The sequence below is a fragment of the Amblyomma mixtum genome, chromosome 2, assembly GCF_055824585.1.
Source record: "Amblyomma mixtum isolate Tamu chromosome 2, ASM5582458v1, whole genome shotgun sequence".
NCBI classification, from domain to species: Eukaryota; Metazoa; Arthropoda; class Arachnida; order Ixodida; family Ixodidae; genus Amblyomma; species Amblyomma mixtum.
Window position 1 is genome coordinate 137,622,458 of NC_143013.1, and position 19,655 is coordinate 137,642,112.

The 19,655-nt window shown below is 46.1% G+C and overlaps 2 pseudogenes; one reads left to right on the forward strand and one right to left on the reverse strand.

Annotated features, from left to right (window-relative positions):
• The first annotated feature begins 3,443 nt into the window (after positions 1 to 3,443).
• On the forward strand, positions 3,444 to 10,963 carry LOC149361055 (uncharacterized; annotated as a pseudogene).
• A 4,126-nt stretch (positions 10,964 to 15,089) lies between these two features.
• LOC149361056 (uncharacterized) lies at positions 15,090 to 17,719 on the reverse strand (annotated as a pseudogene).
• Between the last annotated feature and the right edge of the window lie 1,936 nt (positions 17,720 to 19,655).

Sequence of the window (19,655 nt, forward strand, 5' to 3'; positions counted from 1 at the left end):
ACTTTAAGACTTTGTTTATTTAAAGCTGATGAGGGTGCGACCAGCGTCGACCGAGGGAGGAGCCGAACTGGCCGCCCGAAGAAAGGAGGGAGCGGAGAAGCGTCCACGGGAGGGAGTGGCTTCCCAAAACAGGAGGAGGGTGCGGGGGCGCACCGTGGGGGGGGGGGGGGGGCATCTGGCGACAGCGCGCGAAGAGGGGCAAGTGGCCGTCAGCACGGAACACTGCATTGGTAACACACACACAAAAGCCACAAGGGGACACAACACTTTGTAAACAAAGCATTTCTGTATTTTGATTTGTGCTGTTCTTATGCCGCTCTGCCAGTATTTTATTTTATTTTTTTTCTTCTCCTCTCTTCTTTTGTTTCTTGAATTTTTTGTACTTTGGGGAGCTGGGAACTAGTCAAGGTGAATTTTCAGCTTTTCTTCCCGCACTCCCTCACTTCATGAGTGAAATAAAGAATTTATTATTTATTATTATTATTAGCGCTGCAATAAGACGTACACAAGAAAGACTGACACAGGACAGCGCGTGTCCTGTGTCAGTCTTTCTTGTGTACGTCTTATTGCAGCGCTATTACCATTTCTTTCCTGTTCTGGCAATTGTCAACCCCGGTGCTGCTGTTTCTGCCATGGTGCCACTGCCTGTCGAGGACGTGAGTCAAAAAACCAGAGAGGTGTACGTCTCCCAAAACAATGTTTACTACAACAATCCATAACAACTACAAAACTAAAAAACAGAGTTACATCACATAGATAAACTTGCAAAAATCAGGCAGAGTTTCCACACGCAGGTGGTTTTCCAAACAACGTCAAATAGTACTAATTAGAGTGTTTTCAGTTCATGTAGCAATCGAATGAATGATAATGAAAACAGTCCAATCGGTACTTAAGGTGGATGATGAATGTCGCTGGAGGAGACCTCGCCGGGGCCTGCGGTGCGTAGCCGTAGGAGCGTCTCGACGGTCCGTATCGTTGCCGGGGTGCGTCGGCCTGGGAGGGCGGCCTCAGAGCGTGTTTCCTTCACCGGCATCAAAACTCGAGTCCCTTTGTCTCCCCTCGGGGCGGCCGCACGGAGGGGACGCCGTGGCATACCGTCCTCCTCGCCCCGCGGGTGCGTTGCGCCCATGTATCTTCGCGGCCGTGGATTGACACGCACTTGCGGTTCCCGGAGCTGCGCGCCCACGCCGTCTGGTTTTCTTCGGTCTGCGTGTAAACGATTATTGCTTCCGCGCAAACGCGCGCACTTTGCACCGTCTGCGTCGCTCCTTCCCTGCGGCTACGTCTGCTTCGTCCGGTGCGTGCCACACTTTTTATCTTCGTTTCCTTTCTTGGCGGGGCGCCTCGCACTCAGCCGTGACACAAGGCCACCACCTTTAGGCGCTCCTCGTGAAAAGTGACGACCCCGCTTTCTGGATTCTTGCTGTGCACCGCAAGCGCGCAGGCATTACGCCATTAGCGACGTGCAAGGCTCGCGTCAATGTTCAGGAGATCCCCTACATGATTAAATTCATCATTCCGCCCAACTGTTGTCATAAAATCATCTTGTGGTCGGACTTCCTGTTACGCCAAAACGCACTCATCGATGGCGCTCATGCTGAACTTGAGTTCTTTGCGCTCACTAGTTCTTCGTCGCCTGATGCCCCTTCTGTCCTACCAAAGCCGTCGTTGCTGAAGACACTGAACTGCCTTCCTGCTCTTCTGTTCTTGTGCACATCACTTCTGACCTTGTTCGCGACGGCAACATACTTTTTACACCATCGCCTCTTTTTGTGCCGCAGGTACCTGCCCATACCTTGTGCCGTCCTCACCCTGTCAGCTGGCCTTAGCGCGTTGTTCATGACCAATCTGTTAACATATGCTTCCGCTGTGCATCGCGGAGAGGGCCTCAGCACCGTCCTTATCATTGATTTCATTCTCTATTGCGATGAGACTGACGCTTTGCTGTCCCTCGACGTAGATGCCCTCATCACTTCGTTCAACACTTCCTGCCCTTTACACTTCGTCTCCAGACGTTTTCCTTCCCCCCATCAACGCCTCTCCTCTCCCTGCACCTCAATGCACTCGACTTCTCGCACTGCTTCATCACTTTCGTTCGTTCTTAGATTTACACCAATACACTTAAACCCGCACGTCGACTGTCGCCCATATCATGTCTGCGCCAGTGAGCGCTAAGTTATTCAAGAACAAGTTGACACCATGCTTAGAGCGACGTGATTCAGGACTCACACCTGAATAAGTTCACGCGAAAGGATGTTTACCCTCTTCAACGCATTGATGTTGCTCTGGACTGCCTTCAAGGACCGGAACTTTTCTCTTCTCTCGATTTATGCTCTGGGTACTGGCAGGTCCCCATGGCAGCCGATGATCGCCCTAAAACCGCATTTCTGACCCCTGATGACCTGTATGAATTTAACGTCATGCCTTTTGGCCTCTGTAATGCTCCGGCTACTTTTGAGCGCATGATGGACACCATTCTGCGCGGCCTGAAGTGGAAGTCGTGCCTCGGTTATCTCGACGACATCGTGATCTTTTCGCCGGACTTTGCGACTCATCTGTCCCGGCTGAAGCACATCTTAACCTGCCTGACGGACAGTGCCCTTCAGCTGAACTTAAAGAAGTGTCGATTTCCTGCTCGTGAACTGAGAATTTTAGGCCACGCTATGTCAAAAGAGGGCGTTCACCCCGACACCACCAGACTTTGTGCTGCGACTGCGTTTCCAAAACCGACTTGCATTAAGGAACTGTGCAGCTTCCTAGGCCTCTGTTCATTTTTTTTAATGTTTTATTTTCAACTTTGCAGCCATTGTTTTTTGTTTATGAACACTGTCAACCCTCATTTGAGGGTCATTACAGGGATGGAAAGTGACGGGAGAAAAAAAAATGCATATATAACTATGAATGAACAAGCTTCTTCGAGCATACAATACAAGAGAGCATTGACACGCAACATAGTTTACACCACTGTAGAGCCACCTGCTATCAAAGCCACCTGTAGAGCCACCTGCCCCTTTAACTGAGCTTCTCAGCAGCAACGCGGATTTTTCGAGTTGGTCGCCTGCCTGCGACGACGCCTACAACACCTTGCGAAGTCTCCTCATGGCACCACCCAGCTTGCGTCACTTCAACCCGGAAGCCCCAACCGAAGTACACACGGATGCCAGTGGCATTGGCCTTGGGGCTGTGCTCGCCGAACGCAAGTCTGCATTCGAGTAATATGTGGTTGCTGATGCCAGCCGCACCCTCACGAAAGCCGAATCCAACTACTCCGCGACGGAAACGGGTGCTTGGCCATTGTCTGGGCCCTTGGCAAGTTTCGACTTTATCTCCGTGGCCGTCGTTTTCACGTGGTCACCAACCAATATGCCCTATGTTGGCTTTCTTCGCTAAAAGATCTCTCCGGTCACCTTGCTCGACGGGCTCTCCGTCTACAAGAATATAGCATGCGTGTTGTATATTGGTCGGGCTGCAAGCACCAGGAGACTGATGCCCTGTCCTGCTTCCCGCTACCGGCCGAGCTTGTCAGCTTTTCTGCCCTCGACTCCACTGCGCCTTCACTCACCACCTGCAACATGCCTTCTGAGCAGCGTAAAGATGAATGGATTGCCTCTCTTCTTGACTTCGTCTCCGCCCCATCTACGGCTCCAGCGTCCCACGCGCAAAAATATATATATTGTAGGGTTTAACATCCCAAAACAACCTGCTGGTACAAGGGTTGCCTTAGTGGAGGGCTCCGGACTACATTAAAACACCTAAAGAAGACTGAAGAGACGTACACTTAGTGCAATGTTACCATGCTGCATCGAGAACTTTTGCATAGACTGTCAGAAGCAAAAGGCCAAGGGCTATCCCCAGCTACTTCCTGCGCAGTAGCTCATGTTATCAGAAGCGTCACACATTTTAGGTAAAGAGAGCTAAGTGATCAACAACTCACAGCGAGACTAACACTGTTATTGCTTCGGGTTGTTGATCAATCTGGCCTTACCATGGCATCTGCTAGGTTAGCTTAAATGTAGAGTGACTGCCCAGGCAGGCAGTTGTCCCTGGTTCTATTGCCAGGCTAAGATGAATTTTCCTTCAGCTGCAAAGCTTCTGAGAAAGCTGTCTAGCTTTGTTCTGCAACCGTATAACTGCAATCAAGTAAAAAAAATCATGAGTAATTACTGCCTCATTGAAATGCACTTTGCCTTGGGTGTATTTCTTAATGAACTGCATTTTAAATGTGCATTCCAAGGGCATCTTCCATTCCCCAACATTCTCCTTGCCCCAAAAGAGATAGCGATCTGAAACTCAAAACAAAACAAGGGGCTCCATGCTGACACTGTCAATAGGAATTTTCTATTCAGTCTTAGAGAATATATGCATCCTGTTGTAACCATACTTTTGATACAGCATTGTGTACACAGACTTAGGACACAAATCAAACACACTCTCACTTTACAGTTCTTCAATTCAGTGACTCTCACGATGAATGTTCATGTTTACTGTTTGGTTATGGGAGGGTTTCTGCTGTAGTGCTGCCTGCATTACCTACCCCTTTTCAATTTCCTATTTTTCTTGCGCCAGGGCTGTGTAGTCTGATTGCACCTGTTTCAGTGAATAGGTATATTTAGCAGGCCAATAGCTGCAGTCCACAGAGTGTTTGAAGTTACTTTCCTTGCAATGGAATGAAATGTAGCAGGAAGCTTTTATATAACTAGTTTCTTATGCTGCAAACCTGTTGGACCCAACATGTACTTTCTGGCAGTTTGTCGGGGTTATCTTTGTGCATTTATGAATTACACTGAAACTTAGGATAAGGTTGGATAATGCTTTGGGCAACATGCATGGAAGCAACTTCCCATTTCTGTGCAGCGGCTACAATCCTAGCAGGATGACCTAGAGGATGAACTAACACGTGCTGACATTTGAGTTTAGGTTGCCTCTTGCGCTTTCTACAAAGTGTATGCTTGCTGCACCAATCAACCAATCTGCTCTTGGGCCTCAAGATCACCTTGTTAGCATTCCCATCAAGCAACGCTTTCAGAACAGCTGTTGGTAAAGCAGCCCGGTCAGTGTTTTTGTGTCTAGTGTGTTAAAACGCTTCAGCAAGTTTCCTCTTTGAGACAGTTCTGTGCATTTGTGAAAGGCAGGCTTGATTCTGCATTTTAAACTAAAAGAGCGTGCAGAACTGCAACAACTTACTGTTGCAGAAAAAGTGTTTCAAATATGTAATGCCTCTATCCTGGCACGAGTTTATTCTCTAGGCAAGCTTGAGATAAACGGCGGTTCAGTGCCGACTTATGCGCCCTCATGCAAAGTTAGCAATAAGTGTACCAAAAGTACAAGGCATTTCATTCTCCGGAGTAATTCGAATATGTGAAACATAATGGTGAAGACAATAGCTCTATACCTGGATTGAAAATTGATCACATTCTAGAGTTTAGTTTTTATTCGTTATTCTCAGCAATCACTGTCCGGAACTCGCTACTAACAATCATCCAATCATCCAGTAGAGAAGCATCATTCCATAGAAACTTGAAAAAGTGTGTACTTTTTAATTATCTTCATTTGCCATGACAATGAACGTTGCATTTATTGTGTATGGTTTTTATTGCTTGAGTGCTTTTTTATAGTATCGTGTTCTTTTTTTTGCAGTGTTCCTTAATGTGTTTGTAAAATTGAGCGTGCTTAATCAAATTTTTTGTTGTGATTGTTAATTTCCAATGCTCCTGTTTTCCAATATGTAGTTGCTATCTACAATATTTATATCATGTGTCATACACCAGGTGCCCCAGCTAAAAGTAACCAAGCTTTTAAAAAAACACGGAATGTCCTAGCCACGTGACACCAACCGAGGGTTGTTTAGAGTCGTGTGACCTAGTCATACCTTAGCACGACGGGGGGGTGCCTCAATACACTCACACTCACGGCCACTCACCCTCATATCCACTCACTCGTACTCACACTCACAACCACTCACTCGTACTCACACTCACAACCACTCACTCGTACTCACACTCACAACCACTCACTCACACTCATGACCACTCGCACTCACGACTTACTAACACTTATGAATGCTCATCCTCACAACGACTCACTTGCTCTCACAACCGCTCACTCACGTCCACTCACACTCACAACCATTCACCTACGCTCATTTCCACTTACATCATAAGCGTTCACTGAGCCCTAGCATAGCCCGAGTCTCACAGATGTGATGGCGAGCCGCTAGGTGCTCTTCGCTCTCATAATCTGGCCAATTCTCACAGTTTCGATGCTCAAAGAAAATGGTCACTTATCACACATCTTCTATGGCCCGAACCAACATTACGCACGTGTGCTTCCGTGGTTGCTGCTGAGACAGTGAGCGTCAGCTAAGATGCTTAGACACATTTCTGAACGCTAAGTAGCAATAAGGAGTTTGCCTTGATAATGACTTGTCCATGAGTATGTATTACCGCATTAGAAGCATGTGGTAAATATGAACACTTTTCGCGGCGTGAGAAATTGAGAGTGTTTTTGAAAAGGTCGAGCGAGTTCCTCACGCAATGGAAAACAACAGCCTTTTTAACTTAATCTGGGCTGGCTTCATCTAGCCAGAGCAGGTATGCATGGCCGATATGTCGACATGTCTGCATTGTAGTATGTTGTCTGTGATGCACATAGTCCCTGTCTGAGGGAGTCTCGAGAAACCAGCGCGGTGTCCTCACTGGAGGACGGTGCGTGCAGAGACCATGAGCGCATCTTCGTAGGCATAGGGAGTGCTAACACTGCGCCTATAGTTCTTTTTGTGTAATTAGACTTAAGTATTTATTACATAAGTCTAATTAGCTAACTTCTGCATTGTTGAATTGAGGAACAAAGTGTCAATGTTGTACACTGACTCAAAAAACCGCTAGCAGCGCTGTTTCCATCAAGGTACGATATACGCAGCTTTACTTATTGGCCTTAAAAGAAAGCTATCAAGTGACAAGCTGCTGGGTCACACCTCGGCCTCAATGTGCAAGCAAAGGCTCATCGGGGAGAGCACTTCAGTAAAAATGCATTTTGTTCCCTAAGACGCGTCTTAGGATGTTTAAGTAGCACCATTGTCACATAGACGCTCTTTTATTGTGCGAGCTAGGGTTTAAGGCCGGAAAAAAACTACTTTATGTTAACGGTATGTTGGCGCAAATGTTGCAGTCAACTGTTTTTCAAAGTAATCGACAATTTTTTCATTGCCACTTTGTTCCCCAGGGGAATAATTAAAAAGTTAGTTAATTAGACATCCCTAATTAGTTAACCTTGAAGAACGTAAAGTACTGCAGACTAGGTAACGCGACTCTAAACAACCCTCAGTTTGTCTCACGCGGCTAGGGCATTCCGTGTTTTTTAAAACATTGATTACTTTTAGCTGGGATACCTGGTATACAATTAATAGCGGGAGGTCCTCCCGACAGTTTCTACTTGAGGCCTCCTTCTCTACTAATCAATTTATTTACGTCATAGCTACACTAGTTTTTGAATAAGCAATAATAATAAATAACAATAATGTATGTCAGCAAAACTTTTCAGTGGTTATTCGTCATCTGCATGCCGTCTTGCTCGCATACTGTTAGATTCACACTGCCTGCTGAGCTAGACCACATGCTCGAGGTCAGATTTTGTGTTAACGGGATTCGTATATTATTGCAAGATTATGTTAACTAGGCCAAGGTATGTGGTCCTCATGATATTCCTCCAGTGTAAGGGCCGTTTCACATGCATGCGATTCTCGCCTGCGACGCTGCGAATTCGGTCGATCTGCGACTGGAGAAGGCCGTCGGTCTAGCCGCAGACGGCCTGCGACCAAGTTCCGTCCGGTTGGAATTCAGTCGCAGCGTCGCTCTGCGACTGACCAATGGGCAGCGCCGAGACGGCACGTGACGTGACGTTACGCGCCGTCTCGGCGTGGGGTCATGTGGGAGCTGTTCCCGCGGCGTAAGCAAAATTGTTTATTCTATTCAGAAGGTGCGAAATATTGCCTTGCATCTAAAAACACGCGGGTCATAACATCATCAACACATTCCGTGCAGCGGTTCCGTCCGGTTGGAATCCTTACACAGCGTCATGTGATCGCGCTGCGACTGACCAATGGGAAGCATCATGACGTCATGTCACGTGCGGTCACGTGTAGCAGAACGGATGCAGCGGCAAACACAAAGTGTGTGTTTGGTTGTTGAGCGCGCACGTGGGCACAAGAACATGTCTGCTCCTCGAGGTGTTGAAGGCACGCGCGCGTGTTTTAAGGAACTTCTCATCGATGAAGTGGAGAGGCGGCCACTTTTGTGGAACGCGAAATCGAGTGAGTACAGAAAGAATGCAAACAAAACTGGGCTGTGGGAGGAGGTTAGAGACGCCTTGCGATCAATCGACCCCAACGGTGAGTACCACTTCTTTTGGTCCATTTTTATTTTAGTATGTTTTTTCTTAGCGCTGTTAATTGTAATGTCGAAGTTCTGATCATGAGTGATTGCGCCGCCCTTTGTTTGACAATAAACGATAGCCGGCTCGGAAGGTCGACGCAGGCAACATGTTCAATGCACGCTGTATATGTACGCAGCTGCACGTGCGGATTCTCGGCGTTTTAAACAGTGGTACTCTGCACTGCATTGTTTAACGAGAACATAAAAACAGCAATGAACCATAGTATACTGTGCTCTGCTCAAAAAAAAAATATTGAAAACGTCTTTTGCTCGCATATTTTTTCAGGCCTCATAATTGTTTACACACTGCGAAGGCCAACCACGTGCACAGAGTGGGCTCTCATTTCAGTAAAATTTCTAATCCTTAAACAAGAAAACTGACACTAAGCGTAATGACGCCCAGTCTTGTTCACGAATTGGGACTACACGCGTGTGCCCGGTTAAGTACCGTAAATTTTGCCGCTCAACGCGAGACGAATGCCTCCGAGTTTGTGTTACGGGTTCCGGTGGCGGCGAAATAGAAAATTAGTCGCGTGCTGTGGACTGTCGGTTCGCTATAAAGGCACTCAAGTGACCGGAATCATTCTAGACCTTTGAAGTTACTGTGGCAGTTTTGCCAACATTTGTGCGCTCAAACCCGTGTGCGCACATTTGTGTGCGAAATAGCCTTATCCCGGCACCAAACCCGTCCATGTTTTGTCTTGTGCTGTCACTATTTATTGTGGTATGCATTTTCACTCGCTGAAGTGAAGGCACGTTCAGGGGAATATCAGTGAATATTCATTCAAAATATGAAGGAACCAAGCACTCGCCGAAACCTAGAAACGGATATGGGAATGTTTCTTAGTCATACTTGGCTCATTTTGCTGCTTTTAATGGAGTGTAGTTCTGTCAGTTTTGTTTTACACAAACAACTTGGGAACGCACTAGACAATTTCTGGAGCATGTGGGAAAGCGTTCATACTTCAAATCAGATAATTAGTTTCATTTGTAGCTAACTTTCATACATTTTTCAGTTACAGTTGATTGTGCCCAGGAGAGATGGAGAAATTTGAAAGACACATATAGAAAGAAGCTCAGAGACCTCGAATGTGATTCAAGGAGTGGCGCTGGAGCGTTACCGAAGAGCACGTGCTGGGTGCACCTTGAAAGGATGCGATTTTTAAAAGACCAGATGGAAGTACCTCAGTAAGTATTACTCCGGTGCAACTTTCCCACCCACATTTTATTTTACTTGTTTGCGATAGTTTCAAGGGGAAACATTGTGGGAATACACATGAATCCCCTGCCCGATAGTAACGGCCGCGCGTAATTATCACGCGATGCTATGCGCGCGCCGTTCGGGAGGTTTTGCGAGGGAGGGCACTCTAGCCACCCCCGCGCCCATTCGCTCCCCGCCGCGACGCCGCCGCGGAGACTTTCCCTCTTTCCCCTCTTAAAACGTAGAGACCTCCTCTCCACAGCACGGGATGAGACGCGTTTCTCTAGAGGCTCGCTTGTCTTCTGGCGGGAGCCGTGCACACGCACTGATCAGAGATCTGCCACGGAGACCGCTGCCCTTATCGCCCGGCCATCGCGTGTGACTTGACCGCCGCGGGCCGTGAGCGAGGAACCACGCGAGGTGAGCGGAACCTTCTTCCCCCACATTTTTGCGTGCGTTCTTTCCTTTGTGTTTTTCACCCCCGTACGCGAGCGGAACACTCTCCCTCGTTACGGCGGTTGTATTGTTGCTGCTGCATTGTATTGCTCGGGAGCAATAAACGCTCATCCGAGTAGCATACTCGTGTTTGTCCCCTCTGGCCCTAACCCGCCGTGGTTGCGACTCACCGCACCGCGGCTTGGGGGTCACAGCTCTAACTGCTAGGGCTGGCACGCTGGTGCTAGAGAGCGACAACTGCTTCTAGTCCTTTGAGCGTTACTACAAGAATAACCCCCATAACATTTAGGCATCATTTTCACAGAAAAAAATGAATGTTGCATGTACTGCTTCTCAGGGTGTATTTTTCACCCACCACAATAACTGTTCAGTGTGATGCCTCAATTTAGTTTGAGCAGTTTCATTGCAGCTGTGATTTCGTGAATGCCAGGTTTGTGACATAGTGATCAGTAGAGTCACAGGTGTGTTCGCAGTGCTGCTGTGAAAATCTATCACTACATTCTCTTAGTGATCAATGTTTACGTAATGTGACCATCCTGCAGAGGACACAGCAGCATGGAGGTGGTGGCCGTGCAAGAAGCGCTCGAAGACCACCCACGACTAGGGTCTCCAGCTGTAGATTCAGCACCAGCAGAGTCTTTCCAGGACATTTTTTCGTGCCCTGAAGTGCCGCAGCCCAGCACCTCTCAGTCTGTGGCTGTGGATGAAGATGAAGGCACGACGAGCCAGTCTGCAGGGAATGGCCCGCCGCAGCCCAAAAAGCGGAGGAAAGCTCGGGAAGAGCTCGATGTTGTGAATGCACAGCTTGCGACTGTTCGCAGTGCATTACTGGCGCACAGGCCAGCAGATGCCGATGAACGCTTCTTGCTGTCGTTAAAGTCATATGTGGCAACTGTGCCAAGCAATATGAGACACCATATGCAAATGGAACTTCTCAACATTGTAGGGCAGTACAGTCAGGGAGTATATCCGACTCACCTGATGATAAATCCAGAATAAATAAGTAATAAGGGTGTAATTACTCATTGAGATCGACCCAAGCACAGCCACACGGCTACAAAGGAAAGCTATGCAGCTTTCCTTTGTAGCCGTATGGCTGCGCTTGGGTGGATGTCAGTGAGTAATTACACCCTTATTACTTATTTATTACGTTATTTATTTATTACCCTTATTACTTATTATTTATTACTTGTTTTACTACTTGATGATAACGACAGAATAAATAAGTAATAAGGGTGTAATTACTGACTGACATCAACACAAGCGCAGCCATACGGCTACAAAGGAAAGCTGTAAAGCTTTCCTTTGTAGCCGTATGGCTGCGCTCAGGTGGATTCCAATGAGTAATTACTCCCTTATTACAAATTTACTCCACCTTGGGGTATTCTCCTAAACATTTGATCAGAATAAATAAGTGTGAAGAGAGGCGGTATGTATGGCACCACATTTATTTCACTGTGCTGCAATTCTGAAAAGAAAAGATGGAACAAAGAAGCCATGGCAAGTTATTGCCTTGTAGGGCTCACAGAACAATGGTATGAATGTGCTTTACTCAGTGCCATGTGTTCAGGGGGAACAGCTGAAACAGGCTTTGTTTTTTTCGCGTATTATGCCTGTGTTGCAACCTATTTCAGACAATATTATCTGCACTGGAAAAGAGAGAAAAACACAGTAGCACTTTCTCTTTTTGGTACAAAAGACGCATGAATGAGACCTGATGACCACACGTGGCACACTGATGACAAAGACAAGGAAAACTGAGCTACCAGGACATTACAGTCACAAATATCTTGTTTCAATTGCTTAAAAAGAGAAGAGACTTCCCACTGCATTTACGTAGCCTAGCCATGGTTTCTGATTATGCTATTGAGGAGCACAATGAGATGTTGCTCACATTTAACTAGGGTGTGCTTTTTGCAGTGTTTGTTTATTTCCGTGGAATAGTGGGGGATATTTCGAGGCATTTATTTCTTTCTGACAAAAGAAAACAAACACTATTTTCGGTCTAATTGTACAGTGCAACTTCACTGTCATCAGAGGTAAGCTGCCCATGGCTCTTTGCATTGGAGCCCTTGATGACAGTGGACATTATTAACGAAATGCTGTAAAATTCCTTTCGTTGCTTTGCTCCCACAACAACAAAGGATAAGATGATCTGCCTGCACCGCTAGCATTCAGGACATCATTGTTGGCTAGGCAGTGCTCATAAAGAGCCCCTTTATGGTCTGCTGCCCAAGAGTTTGGTTTTTGGTGGTCGACATGCGCGTTTTGTTAACAAATATACCTCATGGGCGGCTTGACAAGCTTGCATATCCTTATAGACAGAGGCAATGACACACTCAACACAAGTGTTACGGGAATACAAGGAATAGGCAAACACTGGATAGAGAATAGATACAACTCCACAAGTGTAATCTATATGCATACAAATATTCACAAAACAAACAAATCGTCGCTCCCTTCACACATGTCAGACAAATAATGCGAACATGCATAAGTACACATTATATACGAGGGGGGACCCAAAAGAAACCGGATTTTTTGTATAAAAACTTTATTTATTAACTCTTGCACAAAATTCCTTCAGTCACCTTCAAAGTAATCTCCATGAAATGCAATGCACTTGTCAAGTCTTTTTTCCCAGTGTTTGAAGCATCTCTGGAACTCTTCAACTTTGATATCGTCCAGTGCCCTTTGCGAAGCTGTTTGTACGGCCTCCACATCACCAAAACGCATCCCTTTTAGGCTTTTCTTCATTCTAGGAAAGAGAAAAAAGTCGCACGGTGCTAGGTCTGGTGAATATGGAGGGTGGGGAACGACAGCCCATCCCCGAGAGGCCAAATAGTGGGTCACTCGTAAGGCCGTGTGTGCGGGGGCGTTGTCGTGATGAAGGAACCAGTCACCTGATCGCCAAAGTTCCGGGCGTTTCCTCCGCACATCCTCTCGCAGACGTCTTCAAACTTCCAAATAAAAGTGCTGGTTAACAGTCTGGCCAGGGGGAACAAATTCTTGGTGCACAATTCCGCGAACATCGAAAAAGACAATGATCATTGTCTTCACATTGGACTTCAACTGTCTTGCTTTTTTTGGTCTCGGAGAGTTGGGAGACTTCCACTGGCTTGACGCTTGCTTAGTTTCTGGGTCATAACCGTAACACCAACTGTCATCGGTTTGGTTTAGGTTTGGTTTATGGGGTTTAACGTCCCAAAGCGACTAAGGCTATGAGAGACGCCGTAGTGGAGGGCTCCGGAAATTTCGACCACCTGGGGTTCTTTAACGTGCACTGACATTGCACAGTACACGGGCCTCGAATTTCTCCCCCAAAGAAATTCAGCCGCCGCGGCCGGGATCGAACCCGCGTCTTTCGGGCCAGCAGCCGAGCACCATAGCCACTGAGCCACCGCAGCGGCCCAACTGTCATCACCTGTAATGACTTTTGTCAAGAAGTTTGGATCACTTTCAATCTCATTTGTTAAATCCCGGCTCAAATTCAATCGAATGTTCTTTTGATCCTGTGTGAGAATGCGAGGAACAAATTTTTCAGAAACACGTCTCATTTGCAACTCCTCAGTCAAAATTCGCTGACACGAGCTCCAACTCACACCTGTCTCTTCTGAAATTTGGTCGATCATGGAACGACGATCTTCGTTCATTTTTTCACGGATTTTTTCAACGTTTTCATCGTTTCGAGACGTTGAAGGACGCCCAGAACGAGCATGGTCTTCGACACTCATCTCACCACGTTTGAAGCGCCCAAACCACTCGAACACTTATGTGCGGCTCATAGCATCCTCTTTAAAAGCCTGTTGCAACATTTGGTAAGCTTCTGTTGCCGATTTTTCAAGCAGGAAACAAAACTTCAAACACACTCTTTGTCCTTTTAAATTTGCCATAAAGATTTCGCAGGCGGAACAAATAACTGCAAGCGAAACACAACAGTACGCTGAAATGTTTACCTTCAAATTGATGTCGTCTGCACAGCTGTTTCGTGAAGGTCTCTACTAACCCCATCTAGCGGTAGAACTCTCTACTACGTCTACGAATGGCAGCGCGCTCTCAGTTCGGTTTTTTTGGGTCCCCCCTCGTACACTATATACACAAGCACATCTACCATTGTGCTATACAGCAGTCACAATGAATGAGTACTGAGCAAGCAGACGTCTACAAAGCAACCAACACAGGTCCCACATTTGAACACAGGGCTGAGACAAAAATGTAGCCATGTTATTGGCATTGATCATAGCCATAGCTTAAAAAATGAAAGTTCAAGAAAGCACCATGGCGTTACTCCTGATAAAAGGATCACATTGAGAAAGTGTGCACACCAGTGCTCCTTATTGCCCTTGTACAGACACGAGATTGCTGTGATGAACTCTACACTTCAAAACACAGACTGCCACGGTGGCTCAGTGGTTATGGTGCTCGGCTGCTGACCCAAAAGGTGCAGGTTCGATCTCAGTCGTGGCGGTCGAAATTCGATGGGGGCCAAATTCTAGAGGCCCATGTACTGTGCGATGTCAGTGAACATTAAAGAACCCCAGGAGGCCGAAATTAACTGAGCCCTTCACTATGGTGTCCCTTGATCACCTGAGTTGCTTTGAGACGTTAAACCCCCAATAAACCTTTTAGAAAACCTTGCTGCACAAGTGACAAAATATTATTTTCAGCAAGATAGAAACTGTGTTCAAGTAACTTGTAACAGGAAGAGGAGATAAAAATTGGTCGATAGTTAAAGAGTCAGGTTGTCCACCTTTTACTGGTACGATGCCGGCCATCCACCAGTACATCACTCGAAAGTATAAAACCCGAGAGAGAGATCCTCATTAAAAAGGTTTATGGGGGTTTAACGTCCCAAAGCAACTCGGGCTATGAGAGACACCATAGTGAAAGGGCTCTGGAAATTTAAACCACCTGGGGTTCTCTTAACATGTAATGACATTGCACAGTAGATGGGCCTCTAGAATTTCGCCTCCATCGAAATTTTATTGTTAATACGATCTTATTTATGGCCGCAACCCGGCAGATGCACGCTGCCATGATACAGCACCGGCATCACTAGAAAAATAAGAGCAAAAAATGTTTCGCGCTTCAGCTGCTGCCCTAGAGAAATTATGGCCAGCAGGAGGCTGCAGGCCCAGCATCGCTAAGCCTCCATCAGCTGCCAGCGTAGAGCGCCATTGTCCTTCGGTTACGTTACCGAAGTGGTCCTCGTGGTCCACGTACTGCCCATCGATGTAGTAGGCTTCCTTGGTGAGGAAGTTGTGCAATGCACATGTTGCCAACACCACAAAATCCGCATTTTCCGGCTTAAGGTTGATGACACGCCGAAAAATGCGGAAACGCGAGGCCATCACACCAAATGCACTTTCGACGCACCTCCTGGAAATAAATAGCATATATTAATAGATGTTCTCAGAACAGCATTTCAGACCATAATTTACCTTGCCCGGCTCAGGCGATAATTGAAGACTCTTTCTTCTTCTTCCTGGCACCTGCCAGAGTAGGGCCTGAGGAAATCAGGTGGAAGCTGAAAGGCTTCGTCCCCAATAAACACGTGGGGTGCGACAACTGCAGAGCCGGGAAGTTGCTTGGGGGCTGCCAAGCCAAGAACACCTCGCTCCAGGCACTTTCCGAACCTGCATGCACTTAGAGTGCCGCCGTCACTCTGCCGACTGTAGCCACCGACGTCAACCATAATAAATTTAAGGTTGCTGTCGGCAACCGCCATCAGCACAATGGAGTATGTGCCCTGCAAGGAACCAAAACAATAAGCATTCTTGCTGAAACCTAACAAAGCACTGGTAGTACCTTGTAGTTGTAGTACAGGCTTCCAGAATTGGGTGGCGCCTGTATTTGTACATGCTTTCCATCCACTGCGCCCACGCAGTGGGGAAAATTCCACTTTTGGTGAAAACCATTCGCAATTTCGCACCACTTTTCAGTTGTTGGCATCTGAAATAAAAATTTGCCATGCCATCAGATGCACATTTATGTGCATCTGATGGGTGGTGTAAGATCTGGGGTGGTGTAAGAGATCAGATTGTTACATGGAGGCAGTGATGGTATATTTATAAATTCAAGTGCTAATGGAGATTTCAACGGTATATTGAACACAGACCTCAAGTTAACACAGCAAGACTAAACATTTTTCTTGCACTAGCATTATAACGACACTGTTCATCTGCATTACACAAGTTCATTAATGCTGTTTTATTTAATACTTTCAGTGTATCTTAATATTTGTATTTTTTAAAAAAGTGAATAGACATGCAATGCGTAAACACTCATAGCTGCATTGGCTTCTGGCACTTCCCATAGCAACACTGTAGAACTCAAAACAAAACTGCTGTACGAGACTAAACAAAAGCAGAGTAGACAGGACGAGCGTTGCATTCCGGTTTCTCAGTTAAAAGCCTACGCTCATCTGGCACTCTTTAGTTTGTTTTTATTCACACCATGCCCACTGACCCCTCATCACACATTTCTGGGAGCTTTTGTACAACTGGAACCACTGAATTATGTCTGCAGTCATTACGTGCCAATTTCCTCACGAAATGAAGGAAGAAAGCAAGGGTCATGTGGCCATCATCCCCCCCAAAATATGCATGCATGATCACTAAAGCATATACAGTCTTCAGGTATACATGCCATTAAGCATACCTTTAAGCATAGAGGTTCCAACACCTTCCACAGGGGCCGACATGTGAAGTGAATGATCCCGGCTACTGTGGAGATGCCTACCCTGAAGGACAAGGCCACCTCCTGCATATGCATCCCCGATGCCAAGTACCTAAAAGACAAAAGTGGAAGAGAAGGTGAAGAAAGTTAATGCAAGATTTATGGCACTGAGCAGTCCCTCCAAATTTAGAAAAACTTTCTACATTCTTTTTCTCAAAACTGTGTCGCTCCAATGAAATAGCCTACCGAAGCGATTGTCAAAAACACAGTTTTTGCCCCGATATTGCAGCTCAGTTTTACGAATGCCATGTGGCAACAAGGTAAGAGACATGACCGCTTGCCCGTTCTGGTATGTGCGGTGACTTTTCAGACTTCCGAGTCCACAACTACTGATTGCAGGAATGACAGAATTATTGGGATGCGAACAAGAATCTAACATCATAAATCGGCCGCAGACGTATAGACACCCCACGAACTTGCACGCAGTAAAGCCACTAACCTGAGGGTGATCGCGAGCCTCATTCGTGAAGGAAGTGGCTCACGTGTCACGTAATCTTTTGTGAGTGCATCCTCCAACAGCGCATAGAGTTCCTCGAAACGCTCCGGCCTCATCCGGTAGAACTTCCGAAAGTAATCTTGGTCTCCCGAGATCAGCAGTGGCATCTGCACACCACGATTATGGCTAGACTCAGCAAGCAGCAAATATGCGAAAAAACACAAAAGGCGACATTAAAAGTTATCAACTCAAGGCTGTGTAAAATTCAGACTCCGCCTTCCTGTTCTCCCAGACTGGCCGCACCCACCAACGCCACGGTGTCGGCAGGCCCTCCAACAACTTCTTCTCGAGGAGGCAGTACTCCTCGAGCAACAGGAGCAGGCGATTTTCGGCATCGAAGGAAGCGGAAAGCGCCGGCGTGTCGACGTCTTCTGCTTCACAGACGCTGTCTGGGTCCATGGCAATCAGCAACTTTTTTTTCTCGAGGAGGTAGTACTCCTCGAGTATCAAAAGGCGCTAGCCTTCGGGATCGTACATTCCGACTGTCGCCATTGCCAAATTGAGGAGAGAGCCCGAGCAGCGCCAGCCCAAGCGTTATGTCGACGCCTTGGTGGCCCGCGTTATTTTCACGTCTCAAGGGTTTCATTCAGCGCACCACCGTACTTTTTGAATAATTAAAAACTGTTTACTTTACTAAAAACATATGAAATGTTACCTGGTATCTAAAAGTACGCATGAATAACATAATATAAACACATTCCATGTTGCATAACAGTCGTGTTTATTCACGGGTTGCATAAGCAGACATCTAGCAACCCTGCTTGTCACGCCGACCGAATTCGTTGCATGTGAAGGCACTGACCGAAAATCGCACTGCGGCGTCACCGACTAGGACGACTATTTTCGTTCTAATCGCAACATGTGAAACGGGCCTAACTCACAGATTGTGTATGATTCACCAACTTTGCTACAAGCTTTGCAAACTGTTCACATCACCTTGCAAGAAAGTGCTGTAGTGACTTGGGTAGGTACAGAGTTAATGATATTACTTTAAGAACAGGCAAGACATTTATGTTTAGGAGTGCTTTTTATCTCAGGCCTACAATCGAGAAAGCCTGTGAATTACATTGGGAACAAGGCAGCCATCGGTTCTGGCTTTATTACAGTAGAGATTCGGTCATTTGCCAAGTGATTTCAGAATACAGCTGAGAGCCATGTATGATCAATACTTGAATATGAATGTGTTTCATGGGGCTTGCATACATGGGCACTTATAAGTAAATTGAAAAAATTCACAACAGTGCAGCTTGATTTCCACCAGGAAATTAAAGGCAGGAACTTAGAATGACATAGAGCAAACACGAACTTAAATACAACCAACAGAATGACCCTGGAAAAAATCTTAGACTAAAATCTTTCTATAATATTTACTACTCTAAATCTGGCATAAACTATGAGAAATATGCCCAACCAACAACTGATTTACATATTGAAACATTTCAAGGTAAGAGAGCTATTCTTAAAGGGTGATGTTTTCCATTCTGCTGTTTGTTACGAGTCCTAGAGTGGAACAGCTTAGTGCAAGTACTGTTCATACATTATTCAATGGTGCTTTCTGCCATAATTTCAATGTTTCCTTTTTTAACATTTTCAGCTCTTTTCTGTAATGCCCTATGGGGTGGTGCAAGTAACTCTAAATAAAAAAATAAATGTTGCTGTTCAGAAAAGTAGCCACTTTTATTTATTCTGAAGACACTATATAAGCTCCAAGCCATCAAAGGGGGCCCCACTGTACACAACAACAAAAGAGTCATTACGCATTGGGGAAGAGGAACAAGAACATATACCAAGGTTAGAAAGCTGGTCTCTAAATGAGAGAACCTTGCAGTTTCAGAAGCACTATCACCTATGTTCACCTAGCACTATCACTATCACCTATCACCAATATTTGGACGCCACATCCACATCAGATTAGACACAGATGAGTGGATGCAATATTAATAATGTCGACTGTTTGCACTCTCAACAGTTTAGTTAGGGGAGCACTACTACTTTGTGTTGGCGTTTCACAATACCTGTGTCCAATGTTGAGATAAGACAACAGGTATATGCCATCATGAAACTGTTTGCAACAGTGTCTAAAGGAAATAATCTTATTGCCCAATGCACTGTGCTAGATTACCTGACACTTTGTCACTTCAGCACCTTCATTTCAGCTTTGCCTAATCAGTCATGCGACAACGGTCATCCGTAACTGCAGCTTTCATGAGAGGTGTGAGATAGACATGAACGTTTGACGACTCAGCGATTTGAAAAAAATGTGCCAGAACCCAAGACAAAAAATGGGCACAATAGAGAGAAGTAAGCCAAGGTGGTGGTCAAAGGAAGAATCTCG